The 26473-nt window shown below is 49.3% G+C and overlaps 1 protein-coding gene across 28 annotated transcripts in view; it reads left to right on the top strand.

Moving 5' to 3' along the window:
• GPHN (gephyrin) overlaps positions 1 to 26473 on the top strand; it is a 648985-nt gene that overhangs the window by 228269 nt on the left and 394243 nt on the right. The gene's annotated exons all lie outside the window — the stretch shown is intronic.

Consider the following 26473-nt stretch of genomic DNA (forward strand, 5'->3'; position numbering starts at 1 on the left):
GGTTGAGCGGTAAATATATGGTCCGCAAAAAAGATATGAGACCTTTAGTTCACCCTCCCTCCTTGCCGTTGGTATCCAATCCCGTCAACGACGGGAGCGACATGGCCAACAAAGCTCCTGTCCCATATCCAGAGAGGCCCAGAGCGGAGACCTGTGGGACAGGAAAAATTACTCTGCAGGAGGCCCCATCAGTGGATCCCTCCTCCGATAGATACAATCAACACCGGAGGCAGGGAAATTGTAGAGCTTGCCCACAAGGCTCCGCCAAGATCTCACCATCCGGAGAAGGAAAAAGTGCGAGGACCTCCCTCCACCTCGTGGACGCCCGGAGTCGGCGCGAGAACTCTCGCCTCGGGGAGAGCTTATGAGGCTATATCGTGGCTGCAAGCGTCAGTCCTAACCACCTGAAGCTGCAGATACTGATACAGGACCGCCCTTAAGACTGTCAGGGTCTCTCTCCAGAAGATAGACCCTCGCCTCCAGAGTCTGAAAAGACAACCGCGTGATCAGCGTTCGCTGGGAATCACCGCCACAGTACTCAGAGACGGTCCGTCCCTCCAACCCCAAGGACCTACCCCCAATAACAACAACGCCCCCCAACCAACACTCCACAACCCAACCCGCATCTCCCGCACACCACCCACTACAAGGTCCCATCCCCCACCACAGACACCTCCCCCACATCAAAACAACCCATATAAAACCAGCCCCAAACAACACAGCAGACCACATACAGCACAGCCCGTCAGGGCAGTCACACACCATACAGACGAACACCAAAGAGCAACCTCGCTCACTCCGCCATCAAGACCTCCAACCAACTAACCAAACACACACACATAACTGAAACCATACAACAATGACCAGTCAAAAAAGAAACCAGGTCCCCAACCGCAGTCAGCCCCCAACTCCACCAGGGCCCGTCGAGAAGGCTCGAGGGTAGTGTTCATGGCACCACCGGGAGAGCAGGAGTGGGATTGACGGTTGGGGAGTGGTAATTGTCCTTAGCCTGCACTTCACTAATAGCCCGCCTTCGGTCACACGGTGTTGTGGGAACCAGGATTCTTACCTCAACCACCCACGATCCCCTCAACCGCCCTCACCGACGCTACCCCCACCCCAACCCAAAACCAAACCCTTGAGGCCGACTGGCGCCTCACGAGATGTATCGTCCGGCCCTCCTCCCTGGAAGAAACCTGTCCATCGAGTGGGAGATCGCTGGGGGTTGGGAAAACGGAAAGGACGTCTCGGAGTCTGTGGCGTGTGCATTCCCAGCGGAACGCAATGAGCACGCGGTTGGTTCCTTTCAGAACTCACTGGAGGCGAGGGTCTTCTCTGGGAGAAAGACACTTGACATCAAAGGCAGGTCCGTATAAGTCAAAAATCTGTCAGCGCAGTGGTAGACCTGACCTTGCAGCCCACGATCTAACGCCTCAACTTATCCTCCTGAGGCGCGAGAGCCCTGCCGCCGACGTCCAGCGGCAGTCCAAAACGAGGCCGTGGAGCGGAGGATCCTCGCAACTTTTTCCCTCCCCAGGAGAGCGGAGAACATCTTGGCGGAGATCCTGTGGGACAAGCTCGACAAATTACCACTGCCTCCCAGGTGTTGAAATGTATCTACTCAGGGAAGGATGCGCCACCTCTGAAGGAGGCCTTCCGCAGAGTAACGTTTTCCGGCCCAACCAGTCCAAGAACGCCTGGCCTCTTGGATGGGCAGCAGGACGTGCTGGCCATGTCGCTCCACGCCGTGAGATTGGACACCAACGAGCAAGAGGAGGGGAAGCATAAAAGGTACTCATATCTTTGCGACCAGATATTTACGCTCATAGCCTGTTCTGTAGGTGTCCGAGGCCGGAATTGGCAGATCGTGATCGGCTCACCTGGATGAGCGAATGAAGGGAGGCGCCACCCTCGTGGGGCCCTGCCGAAGGATACTGACCGAACGGTCACCACCTCAATACTGTCCTCACTGGGCAAGTTTAGTCAGAGGCCACGCGGCGGAGAATGCCTGTGAGACTGAGGTCAATTGGGGGCGTCCTGACGTGCCGGCCCGCACAGCCCATCCGGAAGGATAAGGAAAGAGCCTCCAGGGACCAAAGGGTCTTGGAAGACTCCTGGCCTAGTGGGGCATCCAGGGACTGCTCCTGGTTGGTGTCATGGCCCTAGGCTGGAGAGTTGGTCCGTGCCTCGTGAAGGTGTGGGCTCGCCGAGGACTCCGGAGCCCGAGCGGGGGGCGGGAAGTGCGCAGCGACTGGTGGCTACCGTGCTCTGTCGAGCAGGAGAGCTTCGCACGAGGACGGCCGAGTACATCTATAAAGAGGCGACTGCGAGTCTGGCCCTACAAGGGGATAACAATTCCGTCCCACAATCCCATTGCGGTCGTGTCCGAGCAACCTCCATAAAGATGCCCGTAACGGCATGAGAGGAGTCGACGGCTGGTGATACGTCCATGGTGGGCAGAGAGCGCGACACGTGATAGTGAGACCCAAGCACGATGCATATCTGCAGCCGTCGTATGATACCCCAGCGCAGGCTCCGTGTCACTCTTCGCGCATACTCGCGCCGGAGCAGTACCTCGCTGCTTCTTCGCCTGCGTGGTCCCGCAGGCTAGACAACTTTGGACCGCTGACTCCTCAGGCGAGCAGCGCAATGGGCTACCGGTCAGTTTATGGTCGAGGGCGCGTGTCCGACTACCCGAACCCCTCGACCCGCGCGGTCTGCCTCTGGCGCCGACTTGCGAGTGGCGATCGAGTGCCCCGATCACGAGCAAGCACAGCGTCCTTATGCCAAGGCAAGTGCGAGAGTCGCTCCTGCGTGGAGAGGCGAGCCTGATAGAGCGAAGTCTCGCGTGCAGGACGTTAATAAGAGGTCAGAGCGGTTCTTATTTGCTGACCAATACTTCCGTAATGTTCACCAGAGAGACGCGCTGGAATGAAAGCGATGTAACTGTCAGACCCATCTTAATCTGGCGAAGCATCATCGAAGACATAGCGACTCTTAATCGAGAGAGTACCCTCAAGTTTAATGCATGTGATAGGGTCCACTGGCAAGGACTATCCTCCTACGCTCAGACTGTCGCAGCGGGAGATTGGTACGCTCTCCGGGACACTCGAGGAACACCCGGAGAGAGCGTATGACATATGACGGACCACTACTACCGTGAGCACATCGGCCGAGGCACCCAGTGAGGCTCGTGTGACTCGTCGACAATTCAGCGGATGACGAGAGCGTCTCATCAGGTGCCAAGGGACCAAGGAAAAAGCGGTCTTCACGCGGTGGCCTACTCGCTTTCCCCTCAATACCATTGTTAGGACCCTGCAATCTTGGCCAGTAGCCGGGTACGGAATCGATAGTCGAGGGCTGAGCCTCGAGCGCTCTGTACAATCTTAGCGCGATGACATCTGTCCCCATCGGTAACTTCAAGCGCTCCACTGAACGCTCGTACCTAGGCGTGTCGGAGGAGCGGCAAGCGATGTGAACTTCCTGAGCGCTCTCAGGCGGGCCAACCATCCGGGGAGCGGTAGGTCACCGGACTCGAGGCCGGCATCCAACGATGCGACGGAATCCGAGTACGGAGCGAATGCAGGTCTGCAGACATCGAGGTGCCATCATAGGTCTAATCATAAGATCTCGAGCAGAGCTTAAGAGAGCGCATGTGGCTCCTGCGGAGCGTCGCTAGTCCCAGGAAGAGTTATGTATAGCTAAGCGCTACACGGATAGAGCGGCGCCGGCGCTGCGAGGACTTATATCCGCAAGCCCGCGAAGAGCAGACGTGCACACGCCTGCAGGTCGCCGCGGCTAGCAGAGAGGTCCGAGCGAGTATTAGTGTCTACGCTCAAGTAAGCTGGTGCAGGAGACGGGTCGAGAGACGGGACTCACGAACGCCTTTCATACAAGAATGAGGAGGCCGTTTGCGTCCGCTACGGCTACGCCCCAACTGCTACGCACGGGTGCTTGTTCCCGGTCACCCTCATGGCGTGTACTTGGCGTGATCAAGAGGCAGCCGCAGAGACGCAGTGGAGTGCACGCACCGCTGCCTGCATACATCACGCCACTGGCCGCCTCTAGGTCTACCGGGAACACGAACTCCCGACGTCTGTCAGTAAGGATTTTGGGGCCCTGGTACGAATGAATAGGTCACAGAACTCTACAAGTCTCGCACACCTGTGTCCGTGGGATCAGCCGTCAAACAATGGGGGTGTCGACAGCCCAAACCTCCACTGGTAGATGTGCTGGTACATGGAGATCGTGCCGGTCGCGCACCCTAACCTCAACTCCTCATACGTGCGCCATACAACGCGAGCCTCCTCGTCTGGAGCGTGGGCGAGGCGGGCACGCAACATGGGGACATCGTGTCGTGAAAGCCACAGGTATTCGCTTGGTCCATGACAGACATCTCGAAGCGGTCCACATCATGGTCGCGCTGAACTCGAGAGCAGTGCCGCGTGCTCGTAAGACCAGGCGTTCCGGCAGACTACCTCTACAGTCGGAACCTGATGCTGTCTAGCAAACACTATGACTAATAAAACTTAACAACAGCCAGCACAATCGTGAACTGGATATTACTTAAACACTATAATAACAGCACAAAAGTAACAAGGGAGCGAAGAAAAAAGAGGGGGGATACGAAAAACGACTAGCGATGTGCTGGCCATGCGTTTGACAACAAACATTAAGGACAATATGCGCAACTTGGCGCGCACATCAGTTCCGAGGACGATCCGACAGCCGAGGTGCAAGTCTAGACTTTGGAAGAAAATCCTCCGTAATGTGCTCAACCGGGGAGTGACGCGACGGGAACCCACGGAGCTAGGAGTTAGTAGGTCCACCGCCTGACCTCGGCGTCTCATTATCCGTCCTCGGCACCACACATCCCCAGCGGCGGCCGAGACCTATCTCCAGCCCTGCTCTGTGAGGTTGTGCTTACGGGAAGCTAGGAGGAGCAGCTTCTCTCCGCGAAACGCGAAACCGAGGCACTTCGCGGCGCGCCGCCACAAGCGCTAGAACACGGAAAGAGGACCGAAGGTTTTCCGTAACACATAACAGAGCGTCGCTTCCAGAGATATGATTACTATCTCTGTCGTATCTATGTGCTATCCTCTATGCTCCACTTGGGAATGAGAGCAAAGATCAGTAAGGAACTAGTCTCGTTGGCAACCCTGATTCTCCCAAATTTAGTCTCTTAGACAGTAGTTACTGCCAACTCTGTCTTCGGGCAGTAAACGTGACGATGGAGACGAAAGGACACAAAATGAACTCTACAACCATGCTCTCACAGCGTGCGCAGACCAGCACTCAGGTGATAACAGAGATTCCTAATCGCGTGAACTTGACCTGATCACGTGGCGACTACACGAATACCCTGTAATGTGCTGCTGAATGGCTCAGCCGGAATCAATATATATACGCAGGACCCTTCGGACAGGCTTCATTCACCCTGCTAAACCTTCCGTCCCTGAACTGATCGGTCGTCGCTTTAACTATCCGTTAAAGTGACATCTGAGCAAGCCATCGAAGGCTCCGAGCCAGGTGCAACAGGTAATCTACAATATTGGGGAGCAAGGAAAGACCTCCAAACGCTGGAAATATCTGCGACGTCAAGTGGGAGACAAGCGTTCTGTCTACACTCTTGGGTATTGCAGAGCGAGTTCCCAATTACCTAATAATATGTATATCTCTCTAATGTACTGTAAGTCAGAAACACACCTGTCAATATGAACGATATTATAAATACCCACACTTCCCCCTTGTGCTCAAGGCTCAGGCTACGACGCTCTCTTGCGACTTAGATGCAATCTGCCACTAATCTAACAACTTCCCATCCCACTCCTGGAGATCCGGCAGTTCCAACCTTTCTCATCCGATAGTTTCAAGATTCCTAAGGATTGGAGAGACTCTACTCCCGGTTAAGCTCCCCTCTTCCCCTAACCTGGGATCTCGCAACCTGTGACTATCGAGGCCACGGCCCTGCCCTCAAGGCACTACCGCTCTGCTCGTTATACTACATGCCTCCTGGAAGACGGCCTTTACCTTTATTCGCTATCAGTCTTCGGCCAACTAGGGTATCTGAGCAGCCGATGCGTGTGGTGGAGACCCCACATACAAGAACGGCTCTTATGACTTTCACAAAGATGACAGGTGCATCAGATGAGCACATCACACTTTTCTACTCCAAAGGTGGTCTCTGCCTTTCATAATTAACCAGAGGACATTTTCTACCGTCTCTTCCGGAAGCACGCACGTCCATCTGTCCTGCCGGACAAACACTACACACCCTAGATGTCCGCCGGCCTCTGCCTTCTACATCCACAGACTAAATCAATTCAGAACATCGCCCCAGCTATTCATAATAGTGGTGAACGGTAGAAGGTCTGGCCTATACTTCCCAGCGCGTAAATTTCGGTCATAGGGTGACGTCCTGGTAGTCCTGAGTGCTAGTACTTGGCCTCACGTCCGATTGGCCACCTCACCACCCATTCTACTTCGGGCTCAAGCCTCGCCGCTGCTATTCCTGGCCGAAGTTCCCATCCAGGACATATGTCGGGCAGCTCTGGTCGCCGTGCATACCTTATAGCAATATCGCAACTAGTGCCGTGGTGAACAATCGAGAGACGAATGCCGCCTCGGCTCAGCGGTCTTACATCCGCAACGCTGCGCTCCGACACCACCGCCTAGGTAAGGCTTGGGAATCACTACGTGGCATGGAATATGAAGCAAGCTACTCGAAGAAGAAAAGCGGTTACTACTTTTGGCTAGTTTGTTCCGAGATGTGTGGCTCATCATCACATCCACAACCCCCACTCTTCCCCAACTGGTCAGAGTACAGACGCAGAGAAGGAACTGAGGTACGAGGACGGGTGAGCATTTTTGACAGGGGTAATATATCGGCGCATAGACGCGGGCCAACTCCAGGGGCGACCTGCGCGGCCGCCGAGTTGCTCAGGCGTAAAAGTCTCCGACAACATCATGCAGCGCCGCACACCACTGGAATGATTGAGCAAGCACATCTGAAGAAACAACAGTTACAAAAGGTGAGGTGAACCTGTCGTTTTGTTTACGTTGTGGTGGAAAATACTGCTGACTGTTTCTTATTTTACAGTGTCACTCTGAAAGTGAAAAATAGGCATTTACCGCACTTTGTAGCTGCATCGCACAGTATTTACGTGCAGATAGCCCCTAACATTCATATGAAGCGTCATACTTCACGCCGCTGTTACAGAGGACATGCTTCCATGCTAGATAGTACAGTGTGTAAAATATATACACTAATGTGCTAATAAGATGAGTGACTGAACTCCTGGGGAAGAATTTATTCTTTGCCAGATGGTTTCCATGTTACAATAACCGAGACTGTCATTTTAAAGAACACTTTCACTACAGATTTGACCAAATGCGCAAAGAAGGGTACCAATGGTGAGATTCTAAGATAGATACACCACTCCACACAAGGTGTAAGAATCTGACGTGCCTTATAAAATTTAGAGTAGGAGATGTGGAGAGGCTTCAATGCTTAAAAGAAGCAACAACTCCCAATGGAGAACTACAGAACCAAACCACCAAAAAAGAAATCCAACCTTTCTGCGGTTGCATCTGATTCAGATGATGAAATGACAATGCGTCGGTCCACTCCGGCAATGGATCATTATACGAGCAGAACCCGTCATAGCATGAGCATAATATTCTGGGCCATCTTGGATCTGCGAGCTCTGAACAAGTTTATCAAGAAGCTCAAGTTCTGCATGGTATCCCTGGGAAACATCCTTCCTTCCCTCGATCCCGGAGATTGGTACGCTGCTCTCGACATGAGGGACACGTATTTTCATATCGCGATTTACCCACCGCACAGGAGGTTTCTTCGCTTCGTGGTGAATCGTCATCAATACCAATTTGCGGTTCTTCCCTTTGGCCTTTCCTCGGCCCCTCGAGTTTTTACGAAGTGTATGGCGGTAGTCGCCGCCTACCTCCATCGCCATCGAATTCATATCTTTCCTTATCTCGACTACTGGCTGATTCGAGGGTCTTCCGAGGCTCAGGTTGCCGCACATGTAGACATCATCAAAGGTCTGTTCTCCCATCTAGGTCTAATCATCAATCTAGACAAATCCATTCTGCATCCTACGCAGAAGATAGAATTCATAGGGGCGCTGCTGGACTCCAATCGAGCAACAGCCAGCTTGCCTCCACAGAGGTTCCAATCTATAGTCTCGCTCATTCAGGGGCTCCGAGCCTTCCCAAAAACCTTTGTCCGCACCATCCTCACTCTACTCGGTCACATGGCTGTGTGCACTTTCGTGACAAAGCACGCGAGAGTACGCATGCGCCCTCTGCAAATCTGGCTCGCCTTGGTCTATCGTCCACGCAGGGATGCCCTGGACATGATAGTCACAATCTCGTCGCACGTGCTGGGATCCCTCAACTGGTGGTCGAACCCCTCCATGGTGTGTGCTGGTCATCCGTTCCACCCACCTCAACCCTCACTGTCCCTAACAACGGACGCTTCCTCTCTGGGGTGGGGCGCACACCTGGGACATCTGCGTACCCAAGGCCTTTGGTCCATGCCAGAATTGAAGCTCCACATCAATGTCCGCGAACTCAGAGCAGTCCGCTTGGCGTGCCAGGCCTTCCGGCAACACCTACAGGGCCGTTGTGTTGCCATTTTCACGGACGACACAACGGACTTGTATTACATAAACAAACAAGGAGGGACACGAGCTTCTCCTCTTTGCCAAAAAGCAATGCAACTGTGGGACTTTTGTATAGCCCAGTCAATAGACTTGGAAACCTCCTTTCTCCCGGGGGTCCGGAACACACTAGTGGACCGCCTGAGCCGGTCGTTCCTGGCACACGAATGGTCCATCCGTCCAGACATCCTGCTTTCTGTTTTCTGGAAGTGGGGCTTTCCCCAGATCGACCTATTCGCCTCCAAGGAGAACAGGAAGTGCCAGGTGTTCTGCTCCCTACAAGGTCGCTCCCCGGGATCTCTTTCGGACATGTTCCTCATTCCCTGGAAAGGAGGTCTCCTCTATGCCTTTCCACCCTTTCCCTTAGTCCACAGAGTCCTGCTCAAGCTCCGCAAGGACAGGGACAGGCTGATCCTAATCGCTCCGGCGTGGCCGAGGCAGCACTGGTACACCATGCTGCTTGACCTGTCCCTGGCGACTCCGATACCGCTGCCGCTCTGCCCGGATCTTATAACGCAGGACTTCGGCAGGCTTCATCACCTGGACCTTCCGTCCCTGCACCTGACGGCGTCGCTTCTATCTGGTTAAATGAGTCTGAGCGCCGATGCTCCAGCCAGGTTCAACAGGTCCTCTTGGGGAGCAGGAAACCCTCCACGCGGGCGACTTATCTCGCTAAGTGGAAGCGGTTCTCTCACTGGTGTACACAGCGTTCCCTGGTTCCTGACGCCATTTCAGTCCCTGTTGTCTTGAACTATTTATTATACCTCAAGGGCCAAGGCCTAGCCCTCTCTTCGATTAGGATGCATCTGGCCACAATCTCCACCTTCCATCCTGGAGAGTCCGGCAGTTCCACCTTTTCTCATCCGATAGTTTCAAGATTCCTTAAGGGATTGGAGAGACTCTACCCCCCGGTTAAGCCCCCTTCCCCTACCTGGGATCTCAACCTTGTGCTATCTAGGCTCACGGCCCCTCCCTTCGAGCCGCTAGCCACCTGCTCGTTCATCTACCTGTCTGGAAACGGCCTTCCTTTCGCTATGTCATCTCGCAGACGGGGTATCTGAGTCCCCCGCCCCCCGCGTTTGGCCCCCCCCCCCCAGGCGGTTTTTTTCGGCGGGGGCGGCGGGGGGGGGTGGGTGGCAAAAACCCCCCCCCCCCCCCCCCCCCCCCCCCCCCCCCCCCCCCCCCCCCCCCCCCCCCCCCCCCCCCCCCCCCCCCCCCCCCCCCCCGCCCCCCCCCCCCCCCCCCCCCCCCCCCCCCCCCCCCCCCCCCCCAACCATGTACACCATCTTCACAAAGATAAGCGCAGCTATGACACATCCAGCTTTTCTTCCAAAGGTGGTCTCTGCCTTTCATATTAACCAGGACATTTTTCTACCGCGTCTTCTTCCCGAAGCCGCACGCATCCCGCCGGGACAAACAGCTACACCCTAGATGTCCGCCGGGCTCTTGCCTTCTACATCCACAGGACTAATCCTTCAGACCTCGCCCCAGCTATTCATAATAGTGGCGGAACGTATGAAAGGTCTGCCATATCTTCCCAGCGGATTTCGTCATGGGTGACGTCCTGTATCGGACGTGTATGACTTGGCTCACGTCCGATTGGCCACCTCACCACCCATTCTACTCGGGCTCAAGCCTCGTCCGCTGCTTTCCTGGCCGAGGTTCCCATCCAGGACATATGTCGGGCAGTACCTGGTCGTCGTGCATACCTTTACATCGCACTATGCGTTGGTTGAACAATCGAGAGACGATGCCGCCTTCGGCTCAGCGGTCTTACATTCCGCAACGTCCCGCTCCGACCCCACCGCCTAGGTAAGGCTTGGGAATCACCTACTGGCATGGATATGAGCAAGCACTCGAGAAGAAAAGCGGTTACTCACCTTTGTAACTGTTGTTCTTCGAGAGTGTTGCTCATATCCATTCCACACCGCCTCCTTCCCCACTGTCAGAGTAGCCGGCAAGAAGGAACTGAGGCGACGACGGGCTTGCAGGGGTATATTATCCGGGCCATAGCGGCGCCACTCCAGGGGGCGACCTGCCGGCTCGCCGAGTGTTGCTAGGGTAAAAGTCTCCGGACGAACATGCATGCAGCGCGCGCACACTACTGGAATGGATATGAGGACACATCTTGAAGAACAACAGTTACAAAGGTGAACCGTGCCTTTTGTTTACGTTGTGGAAAAAACTGCTGAGTTCTTATTTACAGTGTCACCTGAAAGTGAAAATAGGCATTTACCTGGCACTTTTGTAGCTGGCATCGCAAGCTATTTACGTGCTAGATATGCTAAACATTCATATGAACCGTCATACTTCAGCCGCTGTTCCAGAGGACATGCTTCCATGCTGATGATGTGTGTTAAAAAAAATAATAATGTGCTAATAAATTTGTGACTGAACTCCTTGGGGAAGAATTGTATGTCTTTTGCCATATGTTTCATGTTACAATAACCGAGCACTTGTTCATTTTAAAGAACACTTTCACTACAGATTTGACAAATCGCAAAGAAGGTACCAATGTGAGATTTCTAAGGATAGATACACCACTCAACCCAAGGTTTAAGAATCTGACGTGCCTTCTAAAATTAGAGAGGGAGGAGGTGTGGAGAGTGCTTTCAGATGTCTTAAAAGAGCAACACTCCCATGTGGAAACTACAGAACCCAAACCACCAAAAAAGAAAATCAACCTTTCTGCTGGTTGCATCTGATTCAGATGATGAAAATGAACATGCGTCGGTCCACTCCGCAATGGATCATTATCGAGCAGAACCCGTCATTAGCATGGATGCATATATTCTGGAATGGTGGTTGAAGCATGAAGGGATATATGAATCTTTAGCATATCTGGCACCTAAATATCTTCTAGTGCCGGCTACAACAGTGCCACATGAACTCCTGTTCTCACTTTCAGATGGCATTGTAAACAAGACATGGGCAACATTATCTCCTGCAAAGTGTAACAGAACTTGTTTGTCTGAGCGATTGGCTAAAGTAGGACTGAGTGGGTTTGTAGGTTCTAAAGTTTTACCTTGTTTTATTTTTGAATGCAGTTATTTTTTGTACATAATTCTACATTTGTAAGTTCAACTTTCATCATAAAGAGATTGCACTACGGGGGTACTTGGATTAGGCAAATTGAAATGTACTATTTTTCTTTTTTAGAGTGCAAATATTTGTAAACAAAAATAAAGTGAGCACTGTACACTTTGTATTCTGTGTTGTAACTGAAATCAATATATTTGAAAATGTAGGAAACATCTAAAAATATTGGAATAAATGGTATTCTATTGTTGAACAGTGTGATTAATCACGATTAATTTTTTAATCATTTGACAGCCCTAATTTTAAGTGATTATAAGTGATAGCAAACAGATCAAAGCAGGTTACTTAGGACAGCATCTCTCAAACTGTGGTCCATGGATCCCGGTACTCCGGATACCTTTGTCCTGTGGAAGTATATTGGCACATAACCTTCCACTGTGTATTCTCAGACTTCAAGTTCATCATTAACATTCAAACCTTAAGTAATATAAATTAGCTTACAGTTGTCGACACTTTATCTGAATTGCCTTGAGTGGTTGTGCAGAAAAATACCATAAAATGTGTTTCTGCTCAGAAAAGTAACTATGTAAAGATGACACCCTCCTACTTAACAAAATTGTTACCTGTGTGATCGTAGTCATATCCTATTACTCCTGTGGGGAAAAAAACCCAAGTTTTCATTGTCCGTTATTCTGAGTAGTCTTGCAGAACCAATGCCAGTCTTTGTGAGTGAGCTGAATTCTTTCCTGGCTTATACATCATCAAGAGAATTTATTAACTAAGTTCCAGTGTGAAACCTTATTGTCTAAAATTTAAGTCCTCAGTTATACCTGTGCAATATCACTGAAGAAACTAGGTTACATGGGTGTCACTGAGAATATATTTTGAAATAATAGAGTTGCAAAGGTGTAATTAAAAGTACAATCTTTATTACTGGAGGTGGTGATTGAGCCAAAAAGAATAAAACTTAACTTTCAGATCCTAACATTAGCAGTCTGATTGGAAAAAAAACTATTTTTATTGTACTGTAAACTGAGCAAGTTTGATATCTAGTCATTGGGAGACAGTGGGCCACATACTCATCTACATTAAGGATGTTGTAGTTTGGTGCAATGCCATAAAGCAGCGTTAAAGCCAGCATACATAACCATTTGGGGATATTGTGGCACGGGGAAATATCCAAAAAGTGGAGTGCCAGTGTGACAACTCATGTGACAACTCATTGCTACCCTATTCTGTCCCATCCAAGTATAGGAGTTGTTGCTTGGGGAAAAGGAATATGGGCAAAGTACTTGAAGGCTCCTCTAAATTACTTCTCGGAATTGGCTTGGTGGCCTGAAAATCAAGGGGTATAAAGGTTTCCTGAATCTCTCCTTTCAAAAACTAGCTTTTTTTTTTCTTTCTCTTTCTTTTGCCTAATCACTGTACCCCTATACACATCCATGGTTTCTTCCCTCTAATTTCTTGAATCTGTCTGCCCTATTCCCAGACTCCCACTTTCTTTTCCATTTTACCACAGGCTTGTCCTGTCCTGTCCTGTCCTTTCTGTCTTTCCTTCACACTTAGCCGAACAGTCGGCCATAGAAATTGTTCACCATTTGGACCGTTCATGCGTAGCTGCAAGGGCTTGATGGCCAGAGTCCAACACTGGAACAGACTTAATGAACCCATGTAATAGGGTGTCTGCCTCCGTGCCCACCCCTCTGTTGGTGGAATCTTATCCTGGATTTTACAAGCCACCCAGAGAACGGTGTTCTCTGAAACATCTTGTGGCATTCTTGTGACAAGTCCGAAAAGTGTAAGGCGTGATCGGTGGACAATGGCCCCGTAGTCTGTAAACCAGAGTGACCATAAACATCTGCATTACAGGTGAAGTGATTCCACTTTATGCCCAATATATGACATTGACATTTTGTATGGAAAGCCTCCAGCTTTGCCCAGTCTGAGCGGCGTAGTGTCCATGTTTTGCAGCCATACAACATGGGGAGGATACAGCTCAAATAGGTCCTGAAATTGGTTATTGTGCTGAGATGATGTTGATTCCATTTCATTGTAAACAACCCCTGGCAGATGCTGTGATGCCAATCCGATGGAGAACCTCCATGTGAGAGTTGGAGGAACTGGTGAGTATAGAGCCCAAGTAGGGAAAGCTGGAGTCTGCTTCGACAGTTTCTTTATTCAAAGAGATTGGAGTCACGAGTGGAACTGTCCTAGATTTTGCAGCTTTGTCTTTGACCATGAAACATGGAGGCCAATCTTAGCTGACTCCTCCTCCATTTGCAGGAGTGCCTGATGAAACCTGTCAGGGCTCTGAACTAGGAGAACAATGTCATCAGCATAGCCAAGGTCTGAAAGTGAGAGATCACCAATCGTAATGCCTATGGGCCTGATGGAATGCTGCATTATTAAATCCATTGTTTTACAAAAGAGTGCAGAGTCCAAGATGCAGTCCTACCTGTCATCAGATACTGATTTCAAAGGTGCTGACATTGAATTCTTCAGATGTACATGAGCAGTGGTTCCATTATGCAGCTCTCTAATCAGTCCAGCACAGTGATAGGGATACCTGTGTCCTTTAAGGCCTTCCATACATGATACAGTCAACTGAATCAAATGCAGCCTTAAGATCAACACACGCTACGTGCATGGGTTTCCTGAACTCAAGTTGTATCTCAGACAAGTGGAGGCCAAAATGGCATTTAACGTGGACCTGTTTGTCGTAAAGCCTGACTGTTGGGGTTGACACTTCTGGTGTAGCAGAGGTTCTAAGTATTCCAGCAGAACATGTGCAAACACTTTCCCTGTAACGGACAGCAAGGTGATCGGCCTATGGCTCTTACGTTCACTGCAAGGTCCCTTGCCCTTAGAAAGTGAGATCACAGTACCATCTTTCCAGGCAGTTGGCAAGGTTCCAGTTCTCCAGAGAAGATGAAAGATGGCCAGAAGTGATTCTGCTATAGGGTCAATAACACATTTTATCAGCTCTGGGGTGATGCCATCAGCACCGGCTGGGCATGCATTTTTCAGTTTATGGATGACTCACTTCCCTTCATCCAGTGTTGGTGCATCAATATAAGTGTCTGGATCCAGAACTGCAGTGGCTACCAGATCATCCAGCTCTGAGCAAGCAGCAGCTGGAGGGTGGTTTTGGGCACTGTGATGATATTCCACTGAGTGTAAGAATATGTCATTATCTGATTTACATGGATGGCCTTGTCTGTCATTCAGGATGCCGTTTGTCACAGCTACCTCTTGACCACTGAGGTTGTGGATCGCACGGAATTCTGGCTTTAAGTTGCTAAGCCAAATACATCATCATCCGCCGCTTGGTTATAATATGCCTTGCAATCACGGAAATAGTCCATTTCCTTGAAATAGTCCATTTCAGCAGTTTCAGTTTTCTCTCTCCAAATATTCTGTTTGCTTTCCATGGTTCTCTTGTCCCTCTATCTCCCCAAATATCTGTCTGCAGATGGGTCTCTTCGAAATTTGCACTGATGATGTCACCCTAACACTGTATGTTACGAAGAACAAAAACAATATCCTGGTAAGAGAAAATAGAAAATATAAAGAATCCCTATAATATGATAGTATCCTTGTAAACATGATTTCTGATTCTTTCATTCTCTTACTTAAGAAAAATAGTGTATTTTGTACTTTTTGCTGCAATTTATTCTACTGAATCTTGTTCTCATTGTCTGTTACTATGTATGTTAAGGAGAAATGTATTAATTATACTTAAATTTGCTTTTGGATATTCCCACGGAATTCAGTATATATAATTTTGCTAAAATAGTTTTCTTATAATCTGCTGTAATCCTCCTTTATTTACATTACTTCTGTTATCTTCCTACTTTATGCATCACAGTTCATGTTCTCCTGCACTCTGTCAGGCCTTACAATGGGCTTTCTAACTCTCTTTTCTTATAGGTGCAAAGCTAGATCTGCTGCACTGAGGCTAAGGTCTATGCCCAGCCTAGCAAAGACTCAGCAAAATGTTCAGCCTCAAACCGGGGTTTCAAACTTCCTAGCTTGCCTCAGAGCTTAGAGAGCAGAAATAGCCTTTGCACTTTTCCCAATTTGGATCTAACATTTAACTCTGATGATTTTATATTAGTCTCCAAATATCCGTCCATGCATGGCAATGAGGAAAAAGAATAGACTTAATGTGTCTTTGTTTCTCACTCTGCAGCAGAGAAAATTGTTGACACACACAGTAATCAAAATTCTGCACCAGAAGTTGGCCATTTGCCCAGTATTCTCTTTGTCTACTCTGTGAAAAAGGTATTATGCTGTCATCCACCTTGAGGAAGACTACTGTCAGGTAGCCAGATCCATGTCGAGGCTGTACAGTAAGCATGGGTCTGCAGATGTCACTGATCTGTGGGCATCTTCTGTCAAACTCACAATGGGACTGTAGAAGGACTGTGGTAAACAGTGGGTAAACAGAGGATTGCAAGGAGGATCAAGCAGGTTGGAACATGGGTGAGCATAGGCGCCGAAAATTTAGCAGGTGCTTAGCACCCACCGGCAGACAAGCTTCCCCTCCTCCCCCAGTGCTTCCCACCTGCCAGAGGCCCTTCTGATCAGCTCCTCCCCCTCCTTTCCAAGCGTCTCCTGTATACCATGAATAGCTGTTCTAAGGCGCTGGGAGGGTGGGGGAAGAACGGGGACAGGGCACGCCCAGGGGAGGGGTCAGGAAGAGGAGGGGCAGGAATAGGCAGGGCCTTGGAGGAAGGGGTGGAGTGGGGGCAGGAGTGGGAAGGGGCAGGGGAGGGGTTGGGGGGGAAGGGATGGAGCAGGGCCTGGGGTGGAAAGAGGCAGAGTGGGGTTGGGGGGGTTGGAGGAAGGGAAAGAGTGGAGGCAGGCCTGGAGTGGAGTGGGGCTTGAGCACCCCCCAGGTAAAGAGAAAATCGGCACCTGGGTGGGTGGGTGTGACACAATGAGGCATTTAGGAGATGTGGGGCTCTGGAGGTGGGCTATCTGAGGCCTGGGCTTACACTAGTGGGGGCGTTTGAACTAAGATACACAGCTATTTGCATAGCTGAAGTTGATGTATCTTAGTTCGACTTACCTGGCCATCCTCACGGCAGCAAGTCGACTGCCGTGGCTCTCCTATCGACTCTGCTTACTCCTCCTGCCGAGGTGGAGTATAGGCGTCGATTTGGGTATGGATTTATCACTTCCAGATGAGACACGATAAATCGATCCCCGATACACCGAGCACTACCCGCCGATCCGGCCGGTATTATGGACATTCCCTGAGACTTACAGGGCTCTAACCTATTTGGAAGGAATTCAGGATTCTGGCGGCCTAGAGGCAGAGTGTTTTGATGATCTGTGGACATGCAGCATTGCCCCCCCAACCCCAGGCCAGGCTAAAAAGAGACTACCTATGTGGTTTTAATGTTAAAAAGTGAAATCATCACCCAAATGCTTTTCCCTATCCATTTCCTAGAAGATGTTTCAGGAGAAAGTCTAAATGAACAAAAGTGGCTTCTCTACTTCAGTTGGGAGTAATACAGTAAGTTTCATAGGTGTACAGGAGAAAAGATTTCTATTACCAATATTTTCTCCCCATCATAGACTTCAACTCAACCAACTAGTAAGTGCTGAAGCACAGCTTGCCTTATTAAACATAACAGCTAACATGTTCTTTAAAAACTCTTTTTAAGTTAATCTAGACATATCCAGTGGGGATGCACAAGTATAAATGAGGAAGGTATTTGGCCGTCAGAACCTTTGGTGCTGATGATAATGCATGAGAAACAAGCAAACCAGCTTTCAGATCCTAAAGAAAATTTGCAGGGCTGGCAGTTGGGAAAAAATTGCTTACAATTTGAGCAGGTTGTAGAATTGCTGTTCAAGTCTATGGAATTATGTTTGGGGCTTCCAGCCTCAACAGTGTGTACTTCCCCAAATATACCCATCTGATCAGCATATCAAATGCTTGGCTGTAGTAGCAGTTAATCTAAGATACCAGTGGATAAATGTCTACATCTGTTTGATTGATTGGCTGATAAGGGCACAGGAGCACACTGCCTTCGGGGAATCTGCTTTCTGTTTCAGGGCTTGTCGTCACTACCAGGGTAAGTTGACCTAAGTTACACTACTTCAGCTATGTGTATAACATAGCTGGAGTTGATGTCGCTTATGTTGACTTACCCCAGTGTCTTTACTGTGCTGCATCAACAGGAGACACTCTCTGATCAACTTACCTTACTCTTCTTGGGGAGCTGGAGTACCGGAGTAGACTGCAGAGCGCACTGCCTTCAATTTAGCGAGCCTTCCCTAGACCCACTAAATCGACACCTGCTGCCTCGATTGCAGCAGCGTCGATCTCCCAGTAGTGAAGACGCCCTCAATTGTTAGGTCAGTGGATCAACAACAAAAAAGAAACATTTATCCCAAGTCAGGTGGTAACTTTCACAGGAGTTACCATCAATTTCCTATCCCAAATACCTTTCAGAGGACTGGTTTCTGGACATAGTGCATACAATTTAGTTAATCAAATCTTAGCCAAAGTCTGCCTGGATTGGTAGAGAATTTTTAAAATTTTAATTAAAAATATTAAATAATTGAGAATCATCAAGTTTTTCATATTGTTTGGCTTATAGATATATATACTTTTCATTTCTCCCCCATCCTGTCCCTTGTTACATTCTCTTGTTGCGTTTTATCTTTAGATTGTAAATAGTTCAGGGCAAGGACTGTGTCTACCTGTGTGTACAGCCAACAATCCTGATTAGGGGCCTTCGAGATCTAATTAATACACATATTTTGTGGTATGTGGAGAAAAGTCTTGGCATGTCGGGATGTAATCTCTGCTAATAGTTTGGCTAACCCAATCAGATTGTTGTATTCCAAGTATGACCTTGCAGGTGAATCAGTGCCTGAAGACTTAGCACACATTCCACCAGATCTAAAGCAGCCTTCAGCGTGTCTTCTGTGTAATGCTGCGGTGTAGCTTAGTTCCTACGTACAACCATTACTCTTTTGACCTAGTAGCTAGGTCTGATGTCTATTCAGGATAATTCTGTTTCTTTAACTAGGATTTCTTCGGACTTACCTTTTTTAGAGGTTTATTTTAACTAATGAATCTTCCAAGAGTTGGGATGGATACTGACAGTATTTGAAGGAAAAAGAATGTTTACTTACCCGTAACTGTGGTTCTTTGACTAAATCCACACTCCCCCACATTCTGGCCCTACTTCTTCTGTGTATTTATATGGATTCTGATTATGTGGAAGGAACTGAGGATACTTGGGACCATGGATCCTAACGTAACATTGCACTGAATGTTTGAATGTATGAAGCAGCATGTGCAAAATCCTGATGGTCACTGGTTTTCATATTTCTCTCATTTTAAGTGTGGATTTATACTAACAGTCTATATGAGAAGCATTGTTTCTGGTAAACTTCTTTACTGCCTGGCATATCCACCCTTCCTTAAAATTATGTCATCCTGAATAGACTGAACATTGCAGAGATTTTTATTTAAAATATTGAAAAGGTCTCAAGAACTAATATTCCTGCCTTAAATCCTTCACCATTATGGTGTGTGTGAGGTTTGTTTAGAACATATAAATAGTAAACATATGGGACATATGCATAAAATAGAAAAGTTTACATGGTTTTGAGATGTCAAATGTTACTAATAAAACATGCCAGCTGGCGCTGTTCCATCCAGAAATGTCTGATACCTTTAATATCTTTAGAGCTTACAGCAGGTGTTCATTCAGAATGTATTTGCTGCAAAATTCATATCTAGTGAATAACAGTAAAAACTTAAAGTTTACAATTATGAGAATGGCAGATAAAATCTTCAGATGTTTAAAAGTAAACAAAACCCCTACGTGAATTTTTTTACTCTTTTTTTAAAGGCGATTTGTTCTAATTTCAGAAATGAGCATTGAAAAACAAGAAAGTTGTATAATGGGCTTATTTCAGTCATACTTTTAAAATATTTTTATAGCATTAAGACTCTTAAATTGATGGTGTGGGATATGAATGAAGGCTAATAGCATTAATAATGATGAAGCCTATGAAGGCTAATAGCATTAATAATGATGAAGCCTATGAAGTTCTATCAATTATCTCAATTAAACAGTAGCTTGAGTGTCTTGCATATTATTGATTTTTCATCCCCTTATATTTCTTGTTCTTTTTTTAAAAGTAGAACAGGTAGGAGCGGAGCTGCTCAGTGAAGAGGGAACCCCGATACAAAGTAAATACTTCTGTAGTAGAGATGGGTAAATAACTGATTTTTCAGTTTGCTGGCAGTTCTAAAAAATCGGCACAAAAAATGGGTTCAGATCGAACCGAATCCAAAAATTGTGAAAAATTTAAAGTGAATTGAAAAAAAATCAATTTGGAGTCAAACAAAACATGTTGCATTTGACCCAAAACCAGATTTTTTCTGGGAGAAATTTAATTATGAATTGCCACTATGAATGACAATGAATAGTCATTGGGTCAGGGAAAGTGTAAGAATGACTCTATAGCCGGGCAGTTAGGACTCTCATCTAGCATGTCGGAGGCCCACGTTCAAGCCCCTGCTCCAACGACTATTTAATTATTATTATTTGAATGATTGCACATGTGCATTCCACTCTTGGCATGCACACACCCGGCACACAGTTGCCAGAAATTTTTCCTTCAGTGGTACCCATCAGGGAAACTTGAGTGTCTTCTACTGCTTCACATTGTTGTCACCAATATAAAGGGCCTAGCTGACCCCAAACCCCTTCATTTTCTTACTGCCCAAAATTGCCACTGGAACTGCTCTTCTTCTTTGAGTATTTGCTCATATCGATTCCATTCTAAATGTGCAGGTGTCAGAGATTTTGCCTTAGTGGTATCAGTAGAGCCAGCTGTGGTGCTCTCTGGAGTGCCACGCTCATGCCACAGTATATCAGGCGCTACCAGCCCTGTCCCCTCTCAGTGTCTTCTTACCACCTCTGGTGGTCAGTTGGAGTGCCTTTCTAGCTTAGCAAGAGCTAACGGTTTCTCCATTCTGAACTACATACCTTGGGGCTTTGTACATAGTTTGCGTTTGATAGTTTTAAGTTTTAAATAGTTGTAAGACTTCAGCAGGCCCATGCCTGAAAGTGATCTCTGCAGCAGCTGCCGCAAGTGCTTAAGGAAGTCACATGTTAAGGAGTGGTGACGGATCTGCAAAAACTTTCAGCCCTGTACCTAAAAGGAGTGGAATATCCGCCTTAGGGCTCTCCTGATGGAGTCCACCCTCCACCCAGCTTCTTAGAGGTTGAGACAGGTCGCACCAAGCACCTTGGCCTCTGTGCACAGTGCATCACCGACACCTGGGTTCACCTTCACCAGTGCTAATGAAGAAGGCCAGAAAGTGCTCCCCGGCACTGAGCAAGAAGGCCCAGGGGTCCTCTACCAAGGGACCTGGGCCTGGCCGCCAGGCTGCTCCAGAGCCACGTGATCATTCTTCCCTGATTGGGACTCCCAGACCCCTTAACGGCCCAGCACCGAATCCTGGGAGCTTATGGGCCCCATACTCCTGCCTGCACCATAGCCATCCCAGGCTCCCCAAGCGCAGAGAGACCACAGGTCTCCACCAGCTCAGGCTCCCAGCTCAGGGCACCTGCTCAGGCTCCACCAGCTCAGGACCCAGCTCAGGCTTCCAAAGAAGGAAAGCCCACTGTTAAGACTCCTCAGGGGACAGGGGAACACCACCGGTCACTGGCCAGAAGACATTGATCTTCTCCACCATGTTGGGATCCCAGGGCAGGTCCCAGTCACGTCATCAGTTGCCCAGACAAACTTCCGTATCCCCTCAGTGCTACTCACTGGCATGCAGTTGATGTTATTCCCGGCACCACTCACTCTCTCACCAGTCAGGGACCAACACCTAGAGGATGTCATTGGAGCAGTGGGAACGTTCCCAGCACCTGTCTCACCGGCACCGGTACCACTCTCCATGGTACAGTTACTGGTCAGTTATTCCTGGGCAACTGTCTCCATTAGCCACGAGCAGTAAGCAAACACAGGCATTGACAGCTTTTTCCTGGTCACTGGAAGGTGGATCCTCCAGTATGGAGGGCCAGTCCAGCCCATTGCCAAGGTCTCAGTGGCATGACAGGGCTCTGGAGCCCACTTCCTCATCTACAGCACTGCAATGGCAGCACTGCCAGTGGCCAGCAGCCAGCGCAGTGGCCTTATTGGAGCACGTGGGGCATACCGGTTGTGACGATGTCTCCTTTGCAGCACTCTTTGGTGGCCGTGGCGGAGCATTGGTCAGCAACCCCACTGGGCCTGATACTGGAAGCTCATTCTGAGGTCGGGGCGGAGGAATCTGTGCCCACCCCTGAACCTCCTTCTTCCTCGTCATCCCTGAACAACATGGTTGCAGGACCTTCCAGAGCTAGCCTGCCAGATGACTTTAGGGAAAATCAAACCCTTCTCTGGTGTGTGGCTGAGAACTTTGGGCTCGAGGTGCAGGAGATGGCAAAGCAGGAGGACATCCTCTTCAATGTTCTGCCATCCTCAAAATAGCCAAGGCCTTCTGGCAGACGCCGTGCTCCATCCCTCCCACCTCGAAACAGGCCAAGAAAAAGTACTTTGTGCTGGCCAGAGGTTTCAAATACTTTTATACCTCCTCGCCCCCAGTCTCACTGGTTGTGTCTGCAGCCAGCAAGAAAGACAAGCAGGTCCCCACCTCCTCAACTCCCAAGAACAAAGAGGCCAAAAAACTTGATTTATTTGGGAAAAAAATTTATTCAACCGCCAGTCTGCAATTTGCAGTGGCAAACCATCAGGCCCTGTTGGACCGGTACAATTTTAATCTCTGGGACGGTCTTAGAAAGTTCCAGGAATCCCTTCTTCATAGTTTGGCCCAAGAGTTTGGCACCCTGGTGAAGGAGGTACTGTGGCAGCCAGATGTTCCCTGGGGATGGCATGGGAAGTGGCAGACTTGGCAGCAAGGGTGGTTGCATGGGTGGTGGTCATGCGACACAGCTCCTGGTTCCAAATGGCAGGCCTCTCCCAGAAGATGCAGGTCTCAATCCAGGACCTCTCCTTTGATGGAGTTGATCTGTTCTTGGATCAATCAGATGCCAGACTTCATGGATTGAAGGACACTAGAGCTACCCTTTGCTTGTTGGGCATGCACATGCCGCAAGCAGTCCAGCCACCAATGTCTCCAAGACCTAGCAACCCCGTCAGGGATCTACAAGGAGAAGGGACACTAATTTTAGTAATCATCGCCCTTCTTCCTCCCACTCACCAGCCCAGGAGGCCAGAAGCGATCGTTTTGAGGATGTACCTGAGAGCGATGCCCCAGTCAATTGACCGCATCCTACTTGCCTTTTCCTCAACTATCTCTCTGGCTACTGCTCAGCCTGGTCATGGGTTACGTCAGACCGCTGAGTCCTGGACATAGTAGCTTGGGGCTATACCCTACACTTCTTGGCTGCCCTTCCTTCCTGACACCCCCCTCATTTTCCCATTCCTCTTCAGCGACCCTTCTCACTAGTGGCTCCTCATTCAGGAGGTTGAGAAGCTCCTGAGCTTGGGGCTGTGGAGGAGGTTCCTCAGGACAGGGAGGGAAGAGGATTCTACTCCTGTTACTTCCAAATCCCAAAGTCCAAAGGGGACCTCAGACGTATCCTAGACCTGCATAGCCTCAACAAGTCTCTCCAGAAGTTGAAGTTCCGCATGGTCTCCCTGGCCTCCACCATTCCTTCCCTGGATCCAGGGGACTGGTATGCTCCTCTCGACTTAAAGGACGCTTACCTTCATGTCTCCAAATTCCCCAGCCACAATTGTTTCGTGCATTTCATAGTGTCCAGGTGCCACTTCCAGTTCACAGCACTATCTTTTGGCCTGTCCTCGGCCCCCCGGGTGTTCACGAAAAGTATGGCACTGGTAGTGGCTTGCCTGAGACATCAAGGGGTCCAGATCTTCCCATATCTTGATGACTGGCTCATCAAGGGCAGGTCTCTGTAGCAGGTGCAATGGAGCTTTGATCTGGTGCAGTCCATCTGCAATGATCTGACTCTGTTAATAAACACAGAGAAGTCCACATTAACGCCAGTCCAACACACAGAGTTTATCAGAACAGTTCTCGACTCAGCATGAGCCAGGGCCTTCCTTCCAGAAGCACACTTTCAGGCCACATTGGACTTGATCTCCCACATAAAGTACCATCCACTCACCACAGCCCACACATGCCTGCGACTAATGGGCCACATGGCTGGTGCATGTATGTGGTCAGTCATGCCCAACTTTGTCTATGGCTTCTGCAGGTGTGGCTGGCCTTGGTCTGTTTCCCCAGCAGGCACACCCTGGACCGAGTGGTCATGGTGCCGAGCCACATCCTCTTGTCCTTAGACTGGTGGCTGGATCCCGAGTCGGTGCTCCAGGGGGTTCCCTTAGTGACTCCATCTCTGTTTCTTACCCTGGTCTCAGATATGTTGGACCTGGGCTGGGGAGCCCATGTGTCGAGGTCAACACCCAGGGCCACTGGCTACACACTGATCTGGCCCTTCATATCAACATCAGGGAGCTCGGAGCAGTTTGCCTGGCATGCCAGGAATTCTTGCCCCATCTGAAGGGCAGGGTGGTGCAATACAGCTGCAATGTATTACATCAACAGGCAGGGTGGCGCCAGGTCTTCAGCCCTTTGTCGGGAGGTGCTCAGTCTCTGGGACTTTTGTGTGTGGCATGACATTCGTTTGGTGGCCACTCACCTGCCTGGAACCAGGAACGTCCTGGTAGATCACCTCAGCAGGATCTTCTCATCTCGCCACTAATGGTCGCTTCATCCAGAGGTGGTCACCCTCATATTCTGCAAGTGGGGGACTCCCCAGGTGGACCTGCTTATGTCCAAGCAGAACAGAAAGTGCCACATGTTCTGTCTCTGCAGGGCAGGGACAAAGGCTCCCTGTCAGATGCCTTCCTGATTCCGTGATCAGGAGCAATGGTGTACGCCTTCCCACCAATACTATTGATCCTCAAAGTACTGCTGAAAGTGAAGCAAGACAGAGCATCTGTTATCCTCATAACCCCAGTGTGGCCTTGCCATCATTGGTTCGGCATGCTGCTGAGTCTTTCAGCAGCTACCTCTTTGGCCGGATCTGCTGTCTCAGAACCATGGCAACTTGCTGCACCTGAACCTGGCGTTTCCGTACTTGACAGCCTGGCTGCTGTGTGGCTAAGTACGGACAAACGGGAGTGCTCTGCTGGTGTCCTGCTGGGCAGCAGAAAACCATCCTCCAGGGCTACATATGTGGCAAAGTGGAAGCGGATCATGTGTTAGGCCTCGGACCGACACATTTGTGCAGAAGAGGCACTGCTGCAGGACATCCTGGACTATTTCCAGCACCTTACACTCCAGGGACTGTTGCTATCTTCGATTAAGGTACACCTGGCAGCCATTTTGGCATTCCACCCCCCGTTTCAAGGCTGGTCGGTCTTCATCCATCCCATGATGCCATGGTTCCTGAAAGGTCTGGAGTGCCTTTACCTGCATGTCTGGGCCCCGGTCCCCCTTGGGACCTGAATGTTCTGCTTTCGAGGCTCATGTGTTACCCCCTTCAAACCCTTGGCTTCCTACTCCCTCCTGCTTCTCTCCTGGAAGTTTTCCTTCTTGGTCACTATAACTTGGGCCCGTAGGGTGTCTGAGATCAGGGCGCTCATGTCGGAGCCACCCTATATAGTCCTCTATAAGGACAAGGTCCAGCTGCGTCCGCAACTGGCTTTTCTGCCTAAGGTCATCTCCCAGTTCCAGACTGGTCAAGAAATTTAGTTACTGATCCTTTGTCCAAAGCCTCATGTGATGGAGGGGGAACACATGCTGCGTACCTGGACATCAAATAGGCACTGGCCTTGTACATTGATAGAACAAAGCTGTTCTGTAAGTCAACACAGTTGTCACTCACAGGATGAAAGGTTGCCCAGTGTCAGACCAGAGAATCTTGCCTTGGATCATGGCCTGTATCCGCTACTGCTATGAGCTGGCGCAGGTGTTCCCGCCAGTGATCATGACGGCTCATTTGACTAGGGCTCAGGCGTCATCAGCAGCCTTCTTGGTGCCAGTGCCGATCCAAGAAATCTGCTGGGCTGCCACCTGGTCATCCGTCTACATGTTCTCATCACACTACCCAGCAGGCTTGAGACGATGCTGGCTTTGACAGAGCAATGCTGCAGGATTGTGAACAGGGAAGGGTTGCGAGGAAGTTTTGTGCAGAGGGGCCTAGATGCACTTGACATTCCTTAAACTTCTTTAAACTTACAACCAAAAACATCCCCTGATAAAAACAAAACAACGACAAAGGAAAAAGCTTGAGGAGTAATAAGATAATGCAGGCAGAAGTCCAGCAACAGAGTTTGTTGCACCCAATCCAACATGTATGAATACCTGCCCTATGGGCAGATGGCATGTGTATGCATTCGATGCAAGGAGCTCCTATTCCTCAGAGTCCATATATGGGCTGAACTGGAGGAGCTAAGGGAGACAGATCAAATGCCCATTTTAGTAGGGCTGTCTTCTAGTCATTATTTTAAGTTGTATTCCTATTACTAATCTCCATGCAGACAACTGCTGATAAGTCACCGAAGTGGAATCCATATGGACAGTCACTCAAACAAGAAAGAATGGTTACATACCTTACAGCAGGGGTTCCCAAACTTTTTCCCTGAGGTCCACCTCTGCAGCTGCAATAGGCAGTGCGAACCACTATTAACACTTCTTGAAGAAAGTGATTAATTTTAATGATTACATA

This window comes from Chelonoidis abingdonii, chromosome 4 (genome assembly GCF_003597395.2).
Source record: "Chelonoidis abingdonii isolate Lonesome George chromosome 4, CheloAbing_2.0, whole genome shotgun sequence".
Lineage (NCBI taxonomy): Eukaryota > Metazoa > Chordata > Testudines > Testudinidae > Chelonoidis > Chelonoidis abingdonii.